This window comes from Pongo pygmaeus, chromosome 1 (assembly GCF_028885625.2).
Source record: "Pongo pygmaeus isolate AG05252 chromosome 1, NHGRI_mPonPyg2-v2.0_pri, whole genome shotgun sequence".
NCBI classification, from domain to species: Eukaryota; Metazoa; Chordata; class Mammalia; order Primates; family Hominidae; genus Pongo; species Pongo pygmaeus.
This window is the reverse complement of record NC_072373.2, coordinates 116573688-116596623: the sequence shown is the minus strand read 5'-3', so window position 1 is coordinate 116596623 and position 22936 is coordinate 116573688. Positions and strand designations below refer to the sequence as shown.

Here is a 22936-nt window from a genome sequence, read left to right as displayed (position 1 = left end):
CAGGGCAAACTGGAGGGTTTTCTTGGCATATTTGTTCTTCAAATTCTAGACTTTAGAATATGTGAGAAACAGTGACATTCTCACATTGGTCCCAAGCCATGGAGGAAATCCTGCCCCATTGAGAAGTGGAGACATTTCAGCCCTTGCATATCTCATCAGCAAACCACAGGGTTGGTGAAGGGACTGATGGAGTCCTTTTAAAGGTCTTGTGCCATTTTCTTGCCTTTTTATCTTTTTGTTCAAAGATAACTCGTTTTGTTTTCTATCTTGAGGCAAAATTGAAAACTTGGCCTACACATTGGTTTGGGCTAGAACTGGCCTCTAGGTGGCGATTCAGTACAGAGAATGGTGGTGGCTGGCGTCACCTCGAGCCACCATTTCTCAGAGATACCATTATATAAGGGGATTCATGAGAAATCGGGCGTCACAAGAGAGGGACAGCTTGGCCTTTGTCACTGTTCAAGCTGGGATCCTGAAGAGGTTGGGGTGCATGGGGAGCAGCGAAAGCACCTAGTCTCAAGCAATATAACACGAGTTTAAGGCTCCCACTAGGACGGAGTCCAGAGTAGTTTGGCAACAGTTGCAAGGTTTGGGCTTGGCCTGCTAGGAGAGTGAGCCCTGAGCTTCAGGCTTGGTTCCCTCACTCCTGTGAGGCCTTGCTCAGGCTCACAGCCCCTGATGGAGCACTCAGCTTGGCGGCTGCCTGCCTGAGGTCTCCAGAAAAGGCAGACAGCTCCTAGTTGAAGTCCTCCCACTTTACTTCCCCTTCCTTCCCCCGCTCCCCACTCCCTCTGTTCTTCACCCCTCCTTCCCTCTGCTTCCTCCTTCTTCCCCCTCTTCCCCACCTCCTCACATACCCCATTCTCACCTTCTGCTATTTACAAAGCGCTTTCCCCTGTGTGATCTCATTTGCTGTTCACAGACTCCTAGGGAAGAGGGACAGGTTGAGCCCTCCCTCACTCCCTGGCACACTTTGAGGACACAGTGCAGAAGTGCTTATAAAGATCCCATTATCTGACTGTCACCACCAGCAAACAGTGAGTACCTTGGGGCAACTATTGAATTCAAATTAGTGCATGTTGCTTGGCGTGGAGGAGGTCTCAAAATTATTTACTGAATGAATAAATATTTATAGTTGCAAATAACTGAATCAAGGGACAGCAGGTGGTAGAGTCCATTCTAGAAGTTAGGCTTCATACTTGTAGGACCTGCAACATTGCTGCACTAGGTACTAAATATGTCACCGTTTTCTAGTAAAAAAATACAGTATGTAAGTACATAAAGGGACCCATGCAGATCTGTTTGCATATCTGGCTCTCAACCACATGAAACTACTCTGGCACCAGTCTGCTGTCTGTCAGGGGACACTAGGAGCTGTGGGTGGATCTAGGGGACCAGCTGGCCTTTCTGAGGCCTTCCTTAAAGTATGGGATAGGCACTGAGCTCCTCAGCTATCAAAACCCTTCTGTTTTTAGCTGATCTAATATACCGAGATAAAAAGCACCACCCAGTTATTACTCATCCCACTCCATTCCAATCCATGAATCAGCACTTTTTGTTTTTTGCTTAGATGTACATATTTCAGGCAGTTTAGGACTCTGCGATGAGACTATATAGGTTCAAATCCTAGCTCTACCACTCTTAGCTGTTGGGGCTTGGGTAGGTCATTTAACCTCTTTGTACCTCTATTTCTCATCTTTTAAATGATAAGAGTATTTAACTCATAACATTACTGTGGGGATTTAGGGAGTTAATATATAGAAAACAATGAGAACAATGCCTGGCAATAAGTCAGAGCTAGGAAGTGTTCACCCAATCTCTCGTTACGGTTTCCTGGGTTTGAGAATTGGTTTGCGTTCAACTGATGGAGGCACTTCATGATTTTGTAGAAGTCCCTGGAATGCTCTCATTTTAGCTGTGAGGCTTTCAACATTTTCCCACTCAGTTACAGCTTTCTTGAGGCCTAAAGAAGAGAGGAAGCAACTTGAAGTGTATTTTTCTGCTAATGAGGGCTGTGGCATTTCTGTTTCATATACAGCATCCCCAGGTGGCTCCAGACAGAATTCAAGGGCTTTTTTCTCTATGGCAGTGCTTACCACTTAACACACAGTAGGTATTAAATAAATGCTTGTGCCAGAAAGGGAGGAAAGAAGATGCAGTACAGAGGAAAACATTAATTAGTACATAGTAGTTTACACGGACAAGGTCCCAATGGAGTATACACTTGTTCCCTAAGATCTACTGACTAAGCATGAAAATCACCAAGGAAATGTGATCAACTCAGAGGAGAAGGAAGGGGAGGAGGAGGGAGAAGAAACTGGAGCAGCCTGTTACCTGACCGAAGATATCAGGCTTTCCATTGCAAATGGTTCCATCAGCTCAGGCCAAGTGTAAAACCTTCCCGCCGCTCTGGGACATCCAAGGCATCTCCAATTGCTGCCTGCCCCAGAGTTTCATCCTTCCAGGGGTAGTTTGTCACTTGTTTTGTAGCCTCTATGGTACTCTTTCTTATGGCTAAAGACCAGCTAGCTCACCAGACATTTCTGTGGGTTTTGGCAGGAAACAGAGATGGGAGGCAGACAATGCTCTAGGGCGGTTCTTAGGAGAAACTTTTCTGACCTTGGCAGTCTTACTCCAATTTTCATGCCAAATTAGACTAATAATAGATCCTCACCCACAACCCAAATCCTCTAGCCTGAAAGGCTTAGAGTAGACAGAATGCAAATAGAAACTACTCTATGTTCTATAAGGGAGTTGAAATTGAAACAGAGCTTTTCTAGTGAACACATTAGCTAATCAACGAGGTCACTGATGGTAAGGACTGTCTCAGCTGCATGCCAACTCTGATTGATGGATAAAGCCTGCCTGGGGAATTGTATTGAGTTGGATTCTGAGTCTCCATCATCACATCTAGGTCCCAGAGGCAAGTGCTGTAATTCACCAACAATGTCTGTCACAAGTGCAGGAATAGGGAGTAGCCCCAGGAGGCACAGATACATACCTGCTCCAGGAGGCTATTTGGAGTTAGGAAAACAAAGATGGTTGAATGGTCAACTATGCTCATTTAATTAAATCATGATAGACCTTGAGCAATTCAACTATTGAGGAAAATGTGGTATCAGCTCAGGAAAGAAGAAAAAGAAGGAGTAAGAGTGAGGATAGTGGAGTGTTCCAGTTCCATAGCTCTGTAGAGCCTTCTCCGTATTTAAAAACAGTCAGATTGGACTGAGCACAATGGCTCACACCTGTAATCCCAGCACTTTGGGAGGCCAAGGCAGGCGGATCACCTGAGGTCAGGAGTTCGAGACCACCCTGGCCAACATGGCAAAACCCCATCTCTACTAAAAATACAAAAATTAGGTGGGCATGGTGGCAGGCACCTGTAATCCCAGCAACTCGGGAGGCTGAGGCAGGAGAATTGCTTGAACTTGGGAGGGGGAGGTTACAGTGAGCTGAGATGCAGCCTGGGCGACAGAGCGAGACTCCATCTCTAAATAAATAAATAAATAAAATAGATAAAATCAGATTGAGAGGTAGCAGGTATGACAACATTAGATAGTTATTTTGAGTTGCAGTTCAAGACCTGGGAAGCTCTTGAAACAGATAGTTAAGCCGCTGGCAACCAGAAGGAAGGGCAGAGAGAGTGTCTCCCAAACTGAGTCCCGTGAATCACTTAGTATCCATGAGATGTTGTAAGTATTTTGCCATGAAACATAGGCAGTGGTGGGGAGGGGACTTCCATGGTTATTCAAGTTTCGGAAACCTGTCAAAAAAATTCAGCAAAGTTAATTGTAGCCCAAGGTGGCTTTGGCCTGAGGGAGTTATGGAAGAGAAATGTAATAAGCTAAGAAAGCAAAAGTGTAGGTGGGGTCAGGCTCTGAAAGGCCTTGAATGACAGGATGAGGGCTTTCGTTTTGATTGGGAGGCATGGAGGATTTGTGGGCAGGAGAAGTGATACATTCAGGACTGGGGGTTAGGAAAATAACTGTTGGTACCATGAAGATTGAATAGAGAAGAGACTGAAGGTCAGAAGACTAGTTAGAAAGGTGTTATATGGTCCAAACAAGACACGCTAGCAGCCTAAACTGGGGCAGTTGCAATGGGAATGGAAAGGAAGGCCCAAAGTCAAGAGACATTTTCACCAGTAATAATGTCAGGTCTAGTCTGACTTCCAACAGCACTCAAGTACGTGAAGGGCTACACTACAAGGAACTGACCAGCCCTTCTCTACACCCTTAAGTACAAAGCCAGCAGAGTGGGAGGTAAATTGCTGAGATGAAGCATTTGATTAGACAGAAAGTATATCTTCCTAATGCTAGGGATAATTAAACCCTGGAAGAGCCACCAGAGCACTAGCACAGCTTTCTCACAGGAAAGCAGCCATCTGCCCTGGTCCTCTAAGGCACATGACCACTCAAAGCTCCTTTCTGCTCCATGAGTCTATAATTAATGTATCTTAGGAATCTGAATATTGAAAGGGGCCTTACAGCTGATCTAGTCAGTGGCTTTCAAACCTGACTGAACATCAAGATCCACTTTTTTTTTTTTTTTTGAGACGGTGTTTCGCTTGTTGCCCAGGCTGGAGTACAATGGCACGATCTTGGCTCACTGCGACCTCCACCTCCCAGGTTCAAGTGGTTCTCCTGCCTCAGCCTCCCTAGTAGCTGGGATTACAGGTGCCTGCCACCACGCTCAGGTAATTTTTTGTATCTTTAGTAGAGATGGGGTTTCACTGTGTTGACCAGGCTGGTCTCGAACTCCTGACCTCAGGAGATCCATAGGCCTCAGCCTCCCAAAAGTGCTGGGATTACAGGCGTGAGCCACCACGCCTGGCTAACATCATGATCCTCTAAGGAGTTTAGTAAAATGCAGATTCTCAGCCTCCATTTCCAGAAACTTGGATTTGATTGGCAGAGTCCGGGAATCTGCATTTTATGATGTCTTCAAGTGATTATAATGTATAATCAAATTTAGAAATTATTATTATTTTTTTTTTAAGAGAAGTCTTGCTCTTATCCCCCAGGTTTGAGTGCAATGGCTCGATCTCAGCTCACTGCAACCTCCACCTCCCAGGTTCAAATGATTCTCCTGCCTCTGCCTCCCAGGTAGCTGGGATTAAGTCACCCGCCACCACACCTGGCTAATTTTTGTATTTTTTAATAGAGACGGGGTTTCACCATGTTGGCCAGGCTGGTCTCGAACTCCTGACCTCGGGTGATCCGCCCGCCTCAGCCTTCCAAAGTGCTGGGATTACAGGTGTTAGCCACTGTGCCCGGCCAAATTTAGGAATTATTTAGACCCACCAATTCATTTTATAGATGAGTGGACTGGAGCCAGAGAGGAGCAAGGACTTGCCCAAGGCCACATGGGCAAGGGCATCATTTGGTGGCAGAGTGGACACTAGTGTCCCATGCTTAGGGCTCCTCCAATAGATCGTAAACGAATGCTTGGTCCCATTGCTTGCTCTAGGCTGAGGGTTAGACAGTGACTAAAAGGTTCAGAAACCTTTACTGTTACCCTCTATGCTCAAGGAGATGTGTTGCTTCAGTATAGGATGTACACAAGAGAGGCTGAGTGTTATTATTAACCCTAACAATAGTTAATGTTTACTGTGTGTCAGGCATTGCTCTAGACACTTTACATAAAACTCTTAATCTGCACAATAAGTCCATAAGATCAATTTTATCCCCATTTTACATAAGAGGAAACTGAGGCACAGTGAAGTTAAGAGGGCAAGATGCTGCCCTCACCATACATCATGTCTTGATAACTGTTCTCCTCTGGCCTGGGGCACTCAGCCTCCACTCTGTTGTCACTCCCTTTATTTCACACACTCAGTGCTGGCGTCTTTCTCTTCTTACTTCTCCTCAGAGAGCCATTCAGAACTGAGCAGTGGAAGAGTCTGGCTCCAGAGTCCCAGTGCCACACCCCATGGTGGGCCTCCTTTACTGAAGGGCTAAAACCCTTTACTTAGAGTGGGACTGGACTGCTGAGGCAGCTGGCAGTGTGCAATAGTGGCCAGCCCTGCCAGTTAGCCTGGAATGGGACCTGCAGCTCAGCCAAGCAGCCAGGAGAGAGAGGTTGCTTCTCTTGCCAACCCCAGCTTGCTACTAGAGGGGTGGGATTTTCCAGGCAATTCATTCTTTGGTGATAGGGTTGGGAGTTGCTTTTTTAAGGCACATTCTTGGCCAGAGCAGAGCTGCAGGGTTGCAGTGCTTTAAATAAGCCTTTATTGCTAGTGAACATAGACGAGGTATGTATTAGTCTGTTTTCATGCTGCTGATAAAGACATACCCAGGACTGGGCAATTTACAAAGAAAGAGGTTTAACTGGACTTACAGTTCCATATGACTGGGAAGGCCTCACAATCATGGTGGAAGATGAAAGGCACATCTCACATGGTGGCAGACAAGAAAAGTTTGTGCAGGAACTCTCCCCTTTTTAAAACCATCTGATCTCATGAGACTTATTCACTGTCAAGAGAACAGCATGAGAAAGGCCTGCCCTCATCATTCAATTACCTCCCACTGGGTCCCTCCCACAACACATGGGAATTCAAGATGAGATGTGGCTGGGGGCACAGCCAAACCATATCAAGGTACATGTAACATTGTCTCTAGAATTGCTATTGAAATATCATCCATTTTGTTACTCAAAGACCTTGTGTTAGGACTCACCTGACAAAAAGTTCCTTTGGACTTAGTCAAAAAAGCTGATCTCTCCTGGAGGTCCTGGTGGTGAGTTCCCTTGGCTGCATCTTTATTTTGCAGTGGCTGCTAGGAAGCTCGGGATTCTATTTGTTGCTAAAGTGAACACTCCATCTGATTTTGAGTTCTTGACAGAATTAACTTTCTCCTCTTCAGTTTTTCCTCCAATTTTAATGGTTATTAATCTGACTCAGTTTTAAATCGCCCAGTAGTGTGTGTGGCTTTATTTTAAGCTACCTTAAATGGTTTATCAGAAGTAAGCAGGGCAGAAAATAAATGAATTAAATTTCTTATTTCTGTACTACAATGAGTAATTATGTAGGAGTCTTTCTGACCATCCATTTCATCTACATTTTATTTCTGTGATAAGAAAAATAGCTAGTACTTATCGAGTGCTTGCTATATGCTAGACACTGTTCTTTACACATATTAACTCATTTTATGACAATCCTGTAAGGTAGATATTATTATTATTCCCATTTTACAGATAAAGAAACTGAGCCACAGGTCAGTTAAATGAGCTGCCTATGTTGATACAGCTGGCAAACGGTAGAACCAGGACTCAGACTCAAAGCCTGTACACCAGTGGTTCTTAACAGGGGATGATTTCACACACCCCCTGGGGACACAGGAAGTTTCTGGAGGTATTCATGGTTGCGACAGCTTGGGAGTTGCTCACTATTATGCACTGAGTGGAAGGCAGGGATGCTGCTAAACCCTGCAATGCACAAGTCAGCCCCTCGTAACTAAGAATTATCTGGCCCAAAATGTCAATAGTGCTGAAGTTCAGAAACTCTGCTGTACACCAACTATTGTATCACCACTTTAGGCTTCACGAAACCTCTTTAGTCTGTTTCTCTGTCCTCGATCTGCCTGGACAACTGGACATGCCTCAGAATCGCTCAGGCAATTGTGTCTACACTGGTCCACCCAATGTAAGTGAGCACACACATTTCAGAAAACAGGCCTTGGTGCTCACGTAGCCTGAAGAGCCGAAACCTAATGGGAAAAGACTGCTGAAAGTAGGAAGCAAAAAACGGAAAGCTTTCATGCCCATTGTGATCGCTGGGCCAAAGAAGGCCAGGGGCTGCTGAAGGAACATGTGGGCTTGTTACATTAGGGTAAGTGCCTCATGCCATGACTAGAACCACCCAGACAGCCATAGGTTACTGAAGCCCCAGATCCCGAGTGCTCCATGTGCTCCTGCACACCCGCTCCTCCCTCCCTCTGCCCATGGCTTCTCTGTTCTCAGCTTCCCAGACACTAACCCCACATCCTGTCTAGACTACTGACTGAGAGCAGGCCCCTCTTATCTCCTCCATCTGACCTGGACTACAGACACAGCTACCACTGAAAGCTCCCTGGGGCAAAGATGAGTCTTACTTCCATTGCACCCTAGCACTGAGCACACTGCAGGCACCTGTGTTAGTACATCTCAGTAGAAAACTCTATATACAGCCTCCTCATGCACACTGCTAGAAGAATCCTCCTAAATCTGGCAGCTAGGGGATCACTTTTGGAAGGCAGTGCTGTTGTAGAAAGAACACTGAGCTAGGAATTGGCAGGACTGGGCTGGTGAATGGGTGTACTCAGGAATTCTGCACAGGACTCAGTTCAGGGCTGAGTTACATTTGTCTCCTCTATGGTGCCTGGCAGGGGGCTCTGCATGGGGCTGGCTGTCAACAGCTATTTGTTGGATGGAATAAATGCATCACTGCTCTGCTCTGGTCTCCTATCTGGACAGATGGAAACCACCCTTACCAATGGACCCAGGTGGTGGCAATATCCTGCTCCATGCAGAGGATGTAGGACACAGGGCTGAAGGGCTCACCAGTCCCCTGCCCACTGTGCAGGCACCTGTGCACTGTAGTAAATCTGCCCTTTGTCTGTGGGCTTGTCTCAGCCTACCCCATTCTACCTCCCAGCCACACACACTCTGGTCTATATGATCCTTGAGGCAAGGGACCATTAGTTAAACTGAGATTTATTATGGGCCTACTATGTGGCAAATACTGGACTGCTTCTAAATGCCTGCTTATTAGTTGCAGACACAGCAACCAATAAGAAAGACATGATTTCTGACTAGCGGAGAATAGAGATTTTGAGCTAATAACTCTAAGTGGGATAGTGTGATGAAAGAAGTAACGGGAGTTTGTTACTGTTTATCACTGATATATGGAAATGCTAGAAATTCAATGGATGGAATTTTCATCATAGAAGCTGTTTCCGAAAAAATACCCTAACGCTTTGGCATGCTGAGTACTTTGAATTAAAGGACAGTGGAAGGCCTCGCAAGCAGCCTCAGAACCAAGCTCTCTGACTTTCTCCTGCCCTCCTGTCTCTCACCCTTCATTCTCCCCTGAGGCAAGTCACAGAACCCTGAATGCCCCTCCCCAAGGCAGGTCATAGAGACCAGAGCCCCTTTCCCCCAGGACAAACCACACAACCTAGAAATATTACTTTCACCTTCCCCCACCTTTCTGTGTAGGAGCTGGTCATAAAGAAATTATCAGCCCTAACTTTGTTCAATAGTAGGTAATAAGATCCTCATTCCAAAAAGGATCCTGCTTCATATCTGGGAAGAAGGAATGCCACACAGAGAGACCAAAAAGAACCTGAACAGACAGGCCTTGCCGAGTTTCCCACTCTATTACTATCACATCATTCTTTTTGTCCAATCACATTTCTATATAGCTGTCCACCCTTCATCAAATCTAAAAAGTGGACAGTTTTCCCTTTGGTCTTCATTTCTGAAGGCTCCTGTATCAGGTAAAACTTTTTTTTTTTTTTTTTTTAGACAGAGTCTCTCACTGTTGCCCAGGCTGGAGTGCAGTGGTGCGATCTCGGCTCACTGCAAGCTCTGCCTCCCGGGTTCACACCATCTCCTGCATCAGCCTCCCGAGTAGCTGGGACTACAGGCACCTGCTACCACACCCAGCTAATTTTTTTTTTTTTTGTATTTTTAGTAGAGACGGGGTTTCATCATGTTAGCCAGGATGGTCTTGATCTCCTGACCTCGTGATCCGCCTGCCTCCCAAAGTGCTGGGATTATAGGCGTGAGCCACCACGCCCAGCCTTCAGGTAAAACTTTGATTACATAAGTCAGTTATGTTTTTCTCTCGTTAACCTGTCTTTCATTATAGGAGTCTTAGCCATGACCCTTATGATGAAGGAAATGTATTATACCCTTTCTACCCCTAAAAAGAGCCACACTTGTGTCTCATTCCTCAATGCTGATCCTACCCACAGGCAAATGTGGCAGTCATGTGTATAGCCTGGTTTGATAAAGACCACAATTACATCCGCCCCAAAATGTCCAATTTCAGAGCCTACTATGATATATTAGGCTGGTGTAAAAGTAACTGTCATTTTTGCCATTAAAGTAATGGCAAAATGCCATTATTTTACAGTAATTGCAGTTTTGCCATTAAAGTGATGGCAAAATGCTGCGATTACTTTTGCACCAGCCCACTAGTTAAGAGAGCACTGGAATTGTCAAAAGATCTGTTTTGTTTTCTTGTGGTATATTAGTTAATGTTTCTCAGACAATCTCCTCAGCAAAATTAGAATAATAATGACCATCCCCAGCATCCCAGGAGGCACCCATCTGGTTACTGAATGGAGCTGGCCCTGTGGCAGCCCTCTTTTTTTTTGGGCACTCTGTGGCCCAGGATGGAGTGCAGTGGTGTGATCTCAGCTCACTGCCTCTGCCTCCAGGGTTCAAGCGATTCTCCTGCCTCAACCTCCTGAATAGCTAGGATTACAGGCACGTGCCACCACATCTGGCTAATTTTTGTATTTTCAGTAGAGACGGGTTTTCACCATCTTGGTCAGGCTGGCCTCGAACTCCTGAACTCCTGATCTGCCCACCTCGGCCTCCCAAAGTGCTGGGATTACAGGCGTGAGCCACTGCGCCCGGCCAAGCCCTCCTCTTTTAGCAGACCAGAAACCCCACCCTCAGAGCAGGGCAAGGCCACATGAGGCCTGTGACTAAAATATCTGTGATAGTTGAAGGAAGAAATAAGGGAAGACTTTTGTCCCTACCCTCTAGGCTAGTTTGTAGCACAAGCTACAAACCTGTGCTTGTGCTTGGAATGGAATCTTCAAGTACAGGGTTCCCAAACGGTAGGAACAGAAATGGTGACATGGGGGATGGATGGACATTTTAAATTTTACTGTCTAGGGCTGATTTTATTATGTTTTGGGAAAATACAACTAGCACAGCAAACCCATGAGTCTACAAATATTTTTGTTTAGAGTGATGCTAGGTTAAAAAAAAAAAAAAAGGTGGAGGCTGGGCGTGGTGGCTCACATCTGTAATCCCAGCACTTTGGGAGGCCGAGGTGGGCAGATCACTTGAGGTCAGGAGTTCGTGACCAGCCTGGCCAACATGCAGAAACCCTGTCTCTACTAAAAATACAAAAATTAGCTGGGGGTGGTGGTGCGTGCCTGTAATCCCAGCTACTTGGGAGGCTGAGGCAGGAGAATCGCTTGAACCCGGGAGGCAGAGGTTGCAATGAGTTGAGATTGTCACTGCACTCCAGCCTGGGCAACACAGCGAGACTGTTTCAAAAAAACAAAACAAAAAAAAAACGTGGACCTTTGTCAGACGCATAGCTTGCAAAAATTTTCTCCTATTCTGTAGGTTGTCTGTTTACTCTGTTTTGCTGTTGCAGGTCTTCAGTCACATTAGATCTCATTTGTCAATTTTTGCTTTTGTTGCAATTGCTTTTGGTGTCATCGTCATGAAATCTTTGCTCATTCCTATGTCCAGAATGGTATTGCCTAGGTTGTCTTTCATGGTTTTTATAGTTTGGGGTTTTACATTTAAGTTTGTAATTCATCTTAAGTAGATTGTTGTATATGGTGTTAAGTCTAATATCCAGCATCTATTAAGGAACTTAAACAAATTTACAAGAAAATAAACAACCCTGTTAAAAAGTGGGCAAAGGATATGAAAAGACACTTTTCGAAAGAAGACATACATGCAGCCAACAGGTGTATAAAACAAAGCTCAACATCACTGATCATCAGAGAAATGCAAATCAAAACCACAATGAGATACCATTTCATACCAGTCAGAATGGCTGTTACAATGGCTATTAAAAAGTAAAAAACCCAACAACAACCAGATGCTGGTGAGGTTGTGGAGAAAAAGGAACGCTTATACACTGTTGGTGGGAATGTAAATCAGTTCAACCATTGTGGAAAACAGTGTGGTGATTCCTCAAAGACCTGATAACAGAAATACCATTCAACCCACCAATCCTATTACAAAGGAATATAAATTGTTCTATCATAAAGACACATGCGCACGTATGTTTACTGCAGCACTATTTGCAATAGCCAAGACAAGGAATCGGCCTAAATGCCCATCAATGGTAGACTGGATAATGAAAATGTGGTACATATACACCATAGAATATTATGTAGTTATATTAAAAAAAATGAGATCATGTCCTTTGCAGGAACATGGATGGAGCTAGAGGCCATTATCCTTAGCAAACTAATGCAGGAACAGAAAACCAAATACCACATGTTCTCACTTATAAGTGGGAGCTAAATGATGAGAACACATGGACACACAGAGGGGAACAACACACACTGGGGCCTATTGGAGGGTGGAGGGTGGAGGGTGGGAGGAGGGAGAGGATCTAGAAAAATAACTAATGGGTACTAGGCTTAATACCTGGGTGATGAAATAATGTGTACAACAAACTCCTGTGACACGAGTTTACCTGTAGAGCAAAACTGCACATGTACCCCTGAACCTAAAATAAATTTTACAAAAGGTGAACTAATTTAAAGAAATAACCAGGTGAGCCGGGCACAGTGGCTCATGCCTGTAATTCCAGCACTTTGGGAGGCTGAGGTGGGCGGATCACCTGAGATTGGGAGCTCGAGACCAGCCTGACCAACATGGAGAAACTCCATCTCTACTAAAAATACAAAATTAGCCGGGCGTGGTGGCGTATGCCTGTAATCCCAGCTACTCGGGAGGCTAAGGCAGGAGAATCACTTGAACCTGGGAGGCGGAGGTTGCAGTGAGCTGAGATCATGCCACTGCACTCCAGCCTGGGCGACAAGAGCAAAAGTCCATCTCAAAAAAAAAAAAAAAAAAAAAAAAAACAGGTAAATAACCATTCAGTTGGCACAATGATGTGACAAAAATCATGAAGGTGGCACACAAATGACTGAAGTTTTAGAAACACTGATTTACTAAGTCTCTTCATGTTAGTAATAAAGAAATCAAGGACCAAAATGGTGAAATTTAAGGTTGGCAAGAAATAAACCTGGGATTACCACTAAATCTTCTGGAGCTCCAGTGGTGGTGTTCTTCCCAGCACACAGGCTACCTCTCCATTCAGCTCTCTACACTAGAAGGGATCTTTTATTTTAAAATAACAGCTTTATTGATATATAATTCATATATCATAAAATTCACCCTTTTAAAGTGTACACTTCCGTGGACTTTAATAGATTCAGAGTGGGGCAACCACAATTTTAGAACATTTTTATCAGCCTCAAAAGAAGTCCCATATCAATTAGTAATCACTTCCGCTTCCTGCCAAACCCCTAGCAAAAATTAATCTATTCTGTGTCTCTATGGATTTGCCTATTCTGGACATTTTCATGTGAATGAAATAATATATGGTCTTCTGTATCTGGCTTCTTTAATTTAGCTTAATGCTTTCAAAGTTCATCCATGTTGCAGCATGTATCAGTACTTCATTTCTTTTTTTTTTTTTTTTGAGACGGACTCTTGCTCTGTCGCCCAGGCTGTAGTGCAGTGGTGCAATCTCAGCTCACTGCAAGCTCCGCCTCCCGGGTTCACGCCAATCTCCTGCCTCAGCCTCCTGAGTAGCTGGGACTACAGGCACCCGCCACTATGCCCGGCTAATTTTTGTATTTTTAGTAGAGACAGGGTTTCACTGTGTTAGCCAGGATGGTCTCGATCTCCTGACTTCGTGATCCACCCGCCTCGGGCTCCCAAAGTGCTGGGATTACAGGCTTGAGCCACCGCGCCTGGCCAGTACTTCATTTCTTAATTATGGAAGAATAATATTCCACTGCATGAATATAGCACATTTAATTTTAATTTTTTTTTTTTTTTTTTTTTGAGATGGAGTTTCACTCTTGTTGCCCAGGCTGGAGTGCAATGGTGTGATCTCGGCTCACCGCAACCCCCGCCTCCTGGGTTCAAGCAATTCTCCTGCCTCAGCCTCCCAAATAGCTGGGATTACAGGCAAGCGCCACCATGCCTGGCTAATTTTGTATTTTTAGTAGAGACAGGGTTTCTCCATTGTGGTCAGGCTGGTCTTGAACTCCCCACCTCAGGTGATCTGCCTGCCTCAGCCTCCCAAAGTGCTGGGATTACAGGCGTGAGCCACCACCTGCAGCCTACCACATTTTATTTACCCATGTATCAGTTAATGGACACGTGGTTTGTTTTTGCCATCATGAAGAATGCTGCTATGAACACTGGTGTATAAAATTTTATATGGAGATATGCTGTCATTTCTCTTGGGTACCTACCTAGGAGTGGAATTGCTGGGTACATGGTATGATTGGGGTTCTTGATGGCAAGCAATAGAAAATGTCTCTGGCCCTCTTGAACAAAGAGGAAATTTACTAGCAGAATAGTGGAGGCTTCCAGGATCCACAAGGGAGAAGCTGAAGAGCTGGGCCTGGAAAATGAGGCAAGAGCCAGAAGGACTTCAGTGGTCAGGAATGGAGCTGCAAGCAGCACCACCCCATAGAAATGCCTGGTCCTGGGCACTGTTGCCGCCTGCCCTTCTGGCTCTTGTCCAAGATTCAAAGTCTAGCAGAGAGCCTCCAATTGGCCAAGGCTGTGAATCACTCCCCTTCTCCCCACAAGCTGGGGGCCAGGGAGACGAATGATCTGACCACTTTAGCCCCACAGCATAAGGGAGGCATTACACAAGTGACAATTTCTCCAAAAGAGAAATTAAGGCAACAATTTGCCGTTGGAATTTGGGGGAATGCTGGATACCTAACAAAAAGACAAATGTAACACAGCAGGGCCAGATTATGAGGGGGAAAAAGCCAACACAGAGAGGAGGGAGAAAGCAAGGGAGGAGCAGAGGAAGAGAGCAGAGCCACTGCCTTAAGCTCATTCTGAAGCCACAGAATCTGTGGATTTCCAGTTACATGAGCCAGGGTGACTTGGATTTTCTCTTGCTTGCAGCCAAATGCATCCTAACTGATGCAGTAGCGATTATGCATGAAAGCCAACTAGAGATAGAAAAAGACAAGGAAACCAGTGAGAAGAACTTGGGTCTAGCCCCGTTTCTGCCAGATGCCTCTTAGCCGAAGCATTTGATTTCTGAACCTCAGTTTTCTTTTTTCCCAGAGTTGCGAAGTGAAATGAAGGATATAAGAGCCCTGTATAGACTAAAGTGCAAAGGACTTCCCCATAGGCTCTTATAACCAAACAAGACAGAAGCAAAAACATGGTAATAAATGAACAAACAGATGTTTTCTCAAAGGCTTTAATATTCCAGGTTCCCATTTGGCCTAAGTTTTCATGAGTTCTTTATACTAGGCATCTGGGTGGGAGGTAGTGGGGGGTAAGAGAAGGAAACATTCTGAAGTAGAATTAGGTCAAAGCTGATCATTACACAGCGTGTAGATTTTGGGAATTTGCTTTTCCTTTTCTCTCTATTCTTAAAAAGCATTGGAGAAACTGTAGGAGGGGAAGGAAGAAGGGTGGCAGATGTTTCCCCCTCAATCTCTTATTTTATCCTCACAGCAGCCCTTGGAGGTAGGGATGATTACCTCCATTTTTCAGAGGTGGAAATGGTTCAGAAAGGTGAAGTCACCCACCGTAGGTATGAATTTGAACTTAGTCCCAACAGATGTTAGATGCCAGGCTCTTTTCAGTACACCTCACCAACTCCCAGGAAACATAAAAACATACTCCATTATATTCCATTTGGTATCTGAGCTTCAAAAATTTAAACGAAGCATACAGAGGGTTGAGGGAAGGAATTGTTCCCTCAGGTTAACTCCAAACATTCTTTTTCCCTAAGGGAGGCAACTGTGGTATCAAAAGAACATGGCCATATGTGTAAATACCAAGGATATCTTTAAAGAATACTCAAGAAACTGGTCACAGTGAGTAACTTGAGGGTGGCAGGAGAAGAAACTGGGTCACTTGGGGATAGGGAAGAGAAAAACTTTCTTTTCATTGTTGGCCTTTTCCTTCATTTCTTTCAATTAATAAACATTTTTAGAGCAGTTTTTACATCACAGCAAAATTAAATGGAAAGTACAGAAATGTCCCATGTCCCCCATCCCCACACGTGGACAACCTCCCCCACTATCAACATTTTGCCCCAGGGTGGTCCATTTGTTACAATCTATGAACCTACATTGGCACATCATTATCAACCAAGGTTCATAGTTTACATTAGGGTCCACTCTTGGTGTTGTACACTCTGTGGGTTTTGACGAAAGTGTAACAACATGTATCCACCACTATGTTATCATACAGAGCCGTTTCTCTACCCTAAGAATCCTCTTTGCTCTGTCTGTTCATCCCCTCCTTCCTCTCACCTCTGGCAGCCACTAATCTTTTTATTGTCTCCATAGTTTTGCCTTTTACAGAATGTCATATAGTTGGAATAATACAGAATGTAGCCTTTTCAGATTGGCTTCTTTCACCTAGTAATATGCATTTAACTTTCCTTCATGTCCTTTCATGGCTTGATAGTTCATTTCTTTTTAATGCTGAGTAATATTCCATTGTTTGGATGTACCACAGTTTATCCATTCACCCACTGAAGAACATCTTAGATGGTTCCAAGTTTTGACAATCGTGAATAAAGCTGCTATAAATACCTGTGTGCATGTTTTGTGTGTACTTAAGTTTTCAACTGCTTTGGGTAAATATCACAGAATACAAAATGCTGGATCATATGGTAAGATTATGTTTAGTTTTGTACAAAACTGCCAAACTGTCTTTTTTTTTTTTTGGACTGGAGTACAGTGGCACGATCTTGGCTCACTGCAACCCCTGCCTCCTGGGTTCAAGCAATTCTCCTGCATCAGCCTCCCAAGTAGCTGGGATTGCAGGCATGTACTACCACGCCCAGCAAATTTTTGTATTTTCAGTAGAGACAGGGTTTCACCACGTTGGCCAGGCTGGTCTTGAACTCCTGACCTCAGGTGAACCTCTCGCCTCGGCCTCCCAAAGAGCTGGGATTACAGGCGTGAGCCACTGTGCCCAGCCCAAACTGTCTTTCAAAGTGGCTGTACCATTTTACATTCCCATAAGCATTTCACGTTGTCAGTGTTTTGGTTGGCCATTCTAATAAGTGTGTAATGTTATCTATTTATGTTTTAATTTGTAATTTTTGAATGGCATATGAAAATATGCCCTTGTTGAGCACCTTCCTTCCCTTTTTTCTTTAGAGACAGAATATCATTGTGTTGCCCAGGCTGTAGTGCAGTGGCTATTCACAGTATTCACAGGTACAATCACAGTGCACTGTAGCCTTGAGCTCCTGGCCTCAAGCAATCCTCCTGCCTCAGCCTCTGAGTAGCTGGAACTATAGACACATGTGTTAGGCCATTCTTGCATTGTTATAAAGAAATACCTGAGGCTAGGTAATTTATAAAGATAAGAAGTTTAATTGGCTCACAGTTCTGCAAGCTTTACAGGAAGCACGGTGCTGGCATCTGCTCAGCATCTGGGGAGGCCTCAAGAAGTTTACAATCATGGTGAAAGGTAAAGGGGGACCAGGCACATCACATGGCCAGAGCAGGAGCAAGAGAGAGAGAGTGAGTGATTGGGGAGGTGCCACACATTTTTAAATGACCAGATCTTATGAGAACTCACTATCACAAAGACAGCACCAAGCCAAGAGGAATCCACCCCTATGATCCAAACACCTCCCACCAGGCGCCACCTCCAGCATTGGGGATTACAATTCAACGTGAGATCTAGGTGGGGACAAGTATCCAGACTATATCAGCATGTGCCACCACACCTGGTTTGAGCATTTTTTATGTGCTTACTTGCCACCTGTATATCTTCTTTGGTAAAGTGTCTGTTCAGGTCTGTTGCCCATGTTTAAATTGGTTTTTTTTTTAATTGTTGAGTTTTAAGGGTTCTTTGTAAGTTTTGAATTACGTTCTTTTATCTGATGTGTCTTTTGCAAATATTTTCTCCCAGTCTATGACTTTTTTCCTTATTCTGTTTTTGTTTTTTTATTTTTTCAAGACAGAGTCTTGCTCTGTCACCCAGGCTGGAGTGCAGTGGTATGATCTTGGCTCACTACAACCTTTGCCTCAACCTCTGCCAGGTTTGAGCAATTCTCCTGCCTCAGCCCCCCCAAGTAACTGGGATTTCAGGTGCGCACCACTACACCCAGCCAATTTTTGTATTTTTAGTAGAGACAGGATTTCGCCATGTTGGCCAGGCTGGTCTCGAACTCCTGACCTCAGGTGATCTGCCTGCCTTAGCCTCCCAAAGTGCTAGGATTACAGTGTGAGCCACCGTGCCCAGCCCCTCATTCTCTTGATATTGTCTTTCAAAGATAAGTCTTTAATTTTAATAAAGTCCAACTTCTCAATTATTTCTTTCATAGATTATGTCTTTTGTGTTGTATTTTAAAAGTCATCACCATACCCAAGGACATCTAGGTTTTTTTCTTTTATCTTCTAAGAAATTTATAGTTTTGTGTTTTACATTTAGGTCTATTATCTATTACAGTTAATTGTTGTGAAAGATGTAAGCTGTGTCTAAATTCTTTTTTTTTTTTTAGCCTGGACAACACAGGGAGACCCTGTCTCTATAAAAAAATTAAAGAACTAGCTGGGCATGGTGGTGCACGCCTATAGTCCCAGCTACTTGGAAGGCTGAATTGGGAGGACTGCTTGAGCCTGGGAGGTCAAGGCTGCAGTGAGCCATGATCATGCCACTACACTCCAGCCTGGGCAACTAAGCAAGACTCTGTCTCAAAAAATAAAAATGGATTCTTTTTTTTTTGTACATATATGTTCATTTGTTCTGACATATTTTTAAAAGATTGTCTCTGCCCTAATGTATTGCCTTTGCTCTTTTGTCAAAGATCAGTTGACTACATTTATGTGAGTTTGTTTCTGAGCTGTCTTTCTGTTCCATTGATCTATTTGTCTAGTCTTTCACCAATATCACAATGTCTTGACAACTGTAGTTTTGTAGTATGTCTTGAAGTTCTGTAGTGCCAGTTCCCTGACTTTGATTTTTTCTTTTTTTCTTTTTGAGACTGAGTCTCACTCTATCAGCCAGGCTGGAGTGCAGTGGCAGATCTCGGCTCACTGCAAACTCTGCCCCGAGTTCAAGCGATTCTCGTGCCTCAGCCTCCTGAGTAGCTGGGATTACAGGCGCCTGCCACCACACCTTGCTAATTTTTGTATTTTTAGTAGAGATGAGGTTTCACCATGTTGGCCAGGCTGGTCTTGAACTCCTAACCTCAAGTGATCTGCCTGCTTCGGACTCCCAAAGTGCTGGGATTACAGGTGTAAACCACTGTGCCTGGCTGACTTTGATTTTTATTTCAATATTGACTTGGTAATTCTGTGTCTTTTGCCTCCCCCTATAAACTTTAGACTCAGTTTGTTTACATCCACAAAATAACTTGCTGGTATTTTGATTGGATTGTGTTGACTCCATAAATTAAATTGTAAAAAACTGACATCTTGACAATATTAAGTCTTCTTATCCATGAACATAGTCTATCTTTCCATTTATTTAGTTCTTTTTTTGATACCTTTCATCAGAATTTCATTGTTTTCCTCTGTAGATTTTGAATATAATTTATACTGATTTCATTTTTTAATACCTACATATACAATTTATACATAAGCATTTTTATATCTAAGGGTCTCTGTTGCGGGAAGTCAGGGACCCCAAACAGAGGGACCGGCTGAAGCCATGGCAGAAGAACGTGGATTGTGAAGATTTTATGGACATTTATTAGTTCCCCAAATTAATACTTTTGTAATTTCTTACGTTCATCTTTACTGCAATCTCTAAACATAAATTGTAAAGATTTCATGGACACTTATCACTTCCCCAATCAATACCCTTGTGATTTCCTGTGGCTGTCTTTAATTTAATCTCTTAATCCTGTCAGTTGAGGAGGATGTATGTTGCCTCAGGACCATGTGATAATTGCGTTAACTGCACAAATTGTACAGCATGTGTGTTTGTGCAATATGAAATCTGAGCACCCTGAAAAAAGAACAGGATAACAGCAATTACTCAGGCAATAAGAGAGATAACCTTAAACTCTGACTGCCAGTGAGCTGGGCAGAACATTCGAGCCATATTTCTCTTTCAAAAGCAAATGGGAGAATTTTCCCAGCATGGAATATCCCTGAGAAAGAGAATGTGCACCTAGGGGTAGGTCTCTGAACTGGCCCCCCCGGGGCGTACCTGTCTCTTATGGTCGAGATTGCAGAGGTGAAATAAACTCCAGTCCCCCATAGTGCTCCCAGGCTTATTAGGAAGAGGAAATTCCCGACTAATAAATTTTGGTCAGACCAGTTGATCTCAAAACCCTGTCTCCTGATAAGATGTTATCAATGACAATGGTGCCTGAAACTTCATTAGCAATTTTAATTTCACCTCGGTCCTGTGGTCCTGTGATCTTGCCCTGCCTCCACTAGCCTTGTGATATTCTATTACCCTGTTAAGTACTTGATGTCTGTCACCCATACCTATTCGCACACTCCCTCCCCTTTTGAAAATCCCTAATAAAAACTTGCTGGTTTTTGTGGCTTGTGGGGCATCACGGATCCTAGCAACATGTGATGTCTCCCCCGGATGCCCAGCTTTAAAATTTCTCTCTTTTGTACTCTGTCCCTTTATTTCTCAAGCCGGCCGACACTTAGGAAAAATAGAAAAGAACCTACATGATTAACAGGGCAGGTCCCCCGATAGGTCTCTTGTGGGGAGTGCTAATGCAATGGTAATGTGTTTTTAATTTCAAATTTTACTTGTCATATCAGCAATGGTTGGTATATAGGAAAGTGACTGACTTTTGTATATTAACCTTATATCCTGGAGCCTTGTTATACTCTATTATTAGTTCCAGGAGACTTTTTTTTTTGGTCAATTCTTTCAGATTTCTTACATAGACAATCATGTCATCTGTGAATGTGGGCAGTTTTTTTTTCCCCAATCTGCATATCTTTTACTTATTTTTATTGTCTCATTATATTAGTTAGGGCTTCCAGTACAATGCTGAAACACAATGGTGAGAGGGGACATCCTTACCTTCTTCCTGATCTTAGCAGGACAGCTTTAAGTTTTTCACCATTAAGTATGATGTTAACTATAGGTTTTTTATAGATGTTTATCAAGTTGAGGAAATCACCCTTTATTTCTAGTTTGCGCTGGATTTTTTTTTAATCATGCATGGATATTGGATTTTATCAAATGCTTTTTCTGCATCTATTGATATGATCATGTGATTTTTCTCCTTTAGCCAGTTGATGTGATGGGTTACATTAATTGATTTTTGAATGTTAAACCAGCTTTGAATACATGGAATAAATCCCACTTGGTCATGGCTATAGACTGAATATTTGTGTTCCCTAAAATTCCTATGTTGAAACCTCATCCTCAACATGAAGGTATTTGGAAGTGGGGCTTTGGGAAGTGATTAGTGCATGTGGGCAGTACCCCCATGAATGGGATTAGTGCCCCTAAAACAGAAACCCCAGAGGCTTCATTGTCTCTTCTGCCGTGTGAGGATGTAGCAAAAAGATGGCCATCTGTGAACCAGGAAGCTGGCTCTCACTAGGCACCAAATCTGCTGTCATTTTGATTTTGGACTTCCCAAATTCCAGAACTGTAAGAATAAATGTTGTTTAAGCCACCCAGTTTATGTTATTTCGTTATTGCAGCCTGAATGGACTAAGACAGTCACGGTGTGTAATTAGTTTTATACATTGTTGGAGTTGATTTGCTAATTATTATTGGGAATGTTTGTATCTATGTTCATGAGAAATATTGGTTCAAAGTTTTTTTTTTCTTGTGATGGTTTTGATATCAGGGTAATGGCCTCATTGAATGAGTTAGCAAGCATTCTCTCTACTTCCGTCTTTTGAAAGAGACTGTAGAGGAATGGTATAAATTTTCCTTAAATGTATGGTAGAACTCACCAATTAACCCATCTGGGCATGTCATGTTTTGTTTATTTATGTTATTTATGTTATTAATTATTTATTCAACTTCTTTAATAGATATATTCAGATTGTCTATTTTTTTCCAGTGTAAGTTTTGGCAGATTATTTCTTTCAAGAAATCGGTCCATTTCATGTAGGTTATCAGATTTGTGGGCATAGAATTGTTCATATTATTCTTTTATTATTCTTTTAATGTCCATGGGATCTATAGTGATGTTTCATCTTCAATTTCTGATGTTAATAGTTTGAATCTTCTCTTTTTCTTAGTCTGGCTAGATACTTACTGATTTTACTGATAATTTCAAAGAACCAGCTTCAGGCCGGGTGGGGTGGCTCACATCTGTAATCCCAACACTTTGGGAGGCCAAGGCGGGCAGATCACTTGAGGTGAGGAGTTCAAGACCAGCCTGGCCAACATGGTGAAACCCTGTCTCTACTGAAAATATAAAAATTAGCCGGGTGCAGTGGCAAGTGCCTGTAGTCCCAGCTACTCAGGAGGCTGAGGCAAGAAAACCGCTTGAACACGGGAGGCGGAGGTTGAAGTGAGCCGAGATCATGCCACCTCACTCCAGCCTGGGCGACAAAGCAAGACTGTCTCAAAAAACAAAAACAAAAACAAAAATAAAGAACCAGCTTCTAGCTTTGTTTATTTTCTCTATTGCTTTTCTGTTTTCAATTTCTTTAATTTTTGGTCTAATTTTTATTATTTCTTTTTTTCTGCTTCCTTTGGACTTAATTTGCTCTTTTTCTAGTTTCCAAAGGTGGCCACTTAGTTTTTAATTTTTTTTTGAGACACAGTCTGTCACCCAGGCGGAGGACACTTAGATTATTGATTTTAGATATTTCTTTTTTGGTAATACATGCATTCAATGCTATAAATTTTCCCCAAGCAGTGCTTATGCTACATCCTACAACTTTTGATAAGTTGTATTTTCATTTGGCTTACAATATTTTTTAATTTCTTTTGAGATTTATTCTCTAACCCATGTGTTATTTTGAAATGTGTTGCTTACTCTCCAAGCATT

The 22936-nt window shown here is 43.2% G+C and overlaps 1 long non-coding RNA gene across 1 annotated transcript; it reads left to right on the top strand.

Annotated features, from left to right (window-relative positions):
- Positions 1-999: 999 nt before the first annotated feature.
- LOC134738162 (uncharacterized) lies at positions 1000-9777 on the top strand. Its single transcript, XR_010123771.1, has 3 exons — positions 1000-1037; positions 4579-4696; positions 9674-9777. It is a non-coding gene; the product is annotated as an uncharacterized LOC134738162 (long non-coding RNA).
- Positions 9778-22936: the final 13159 nt, after the last annotated feature.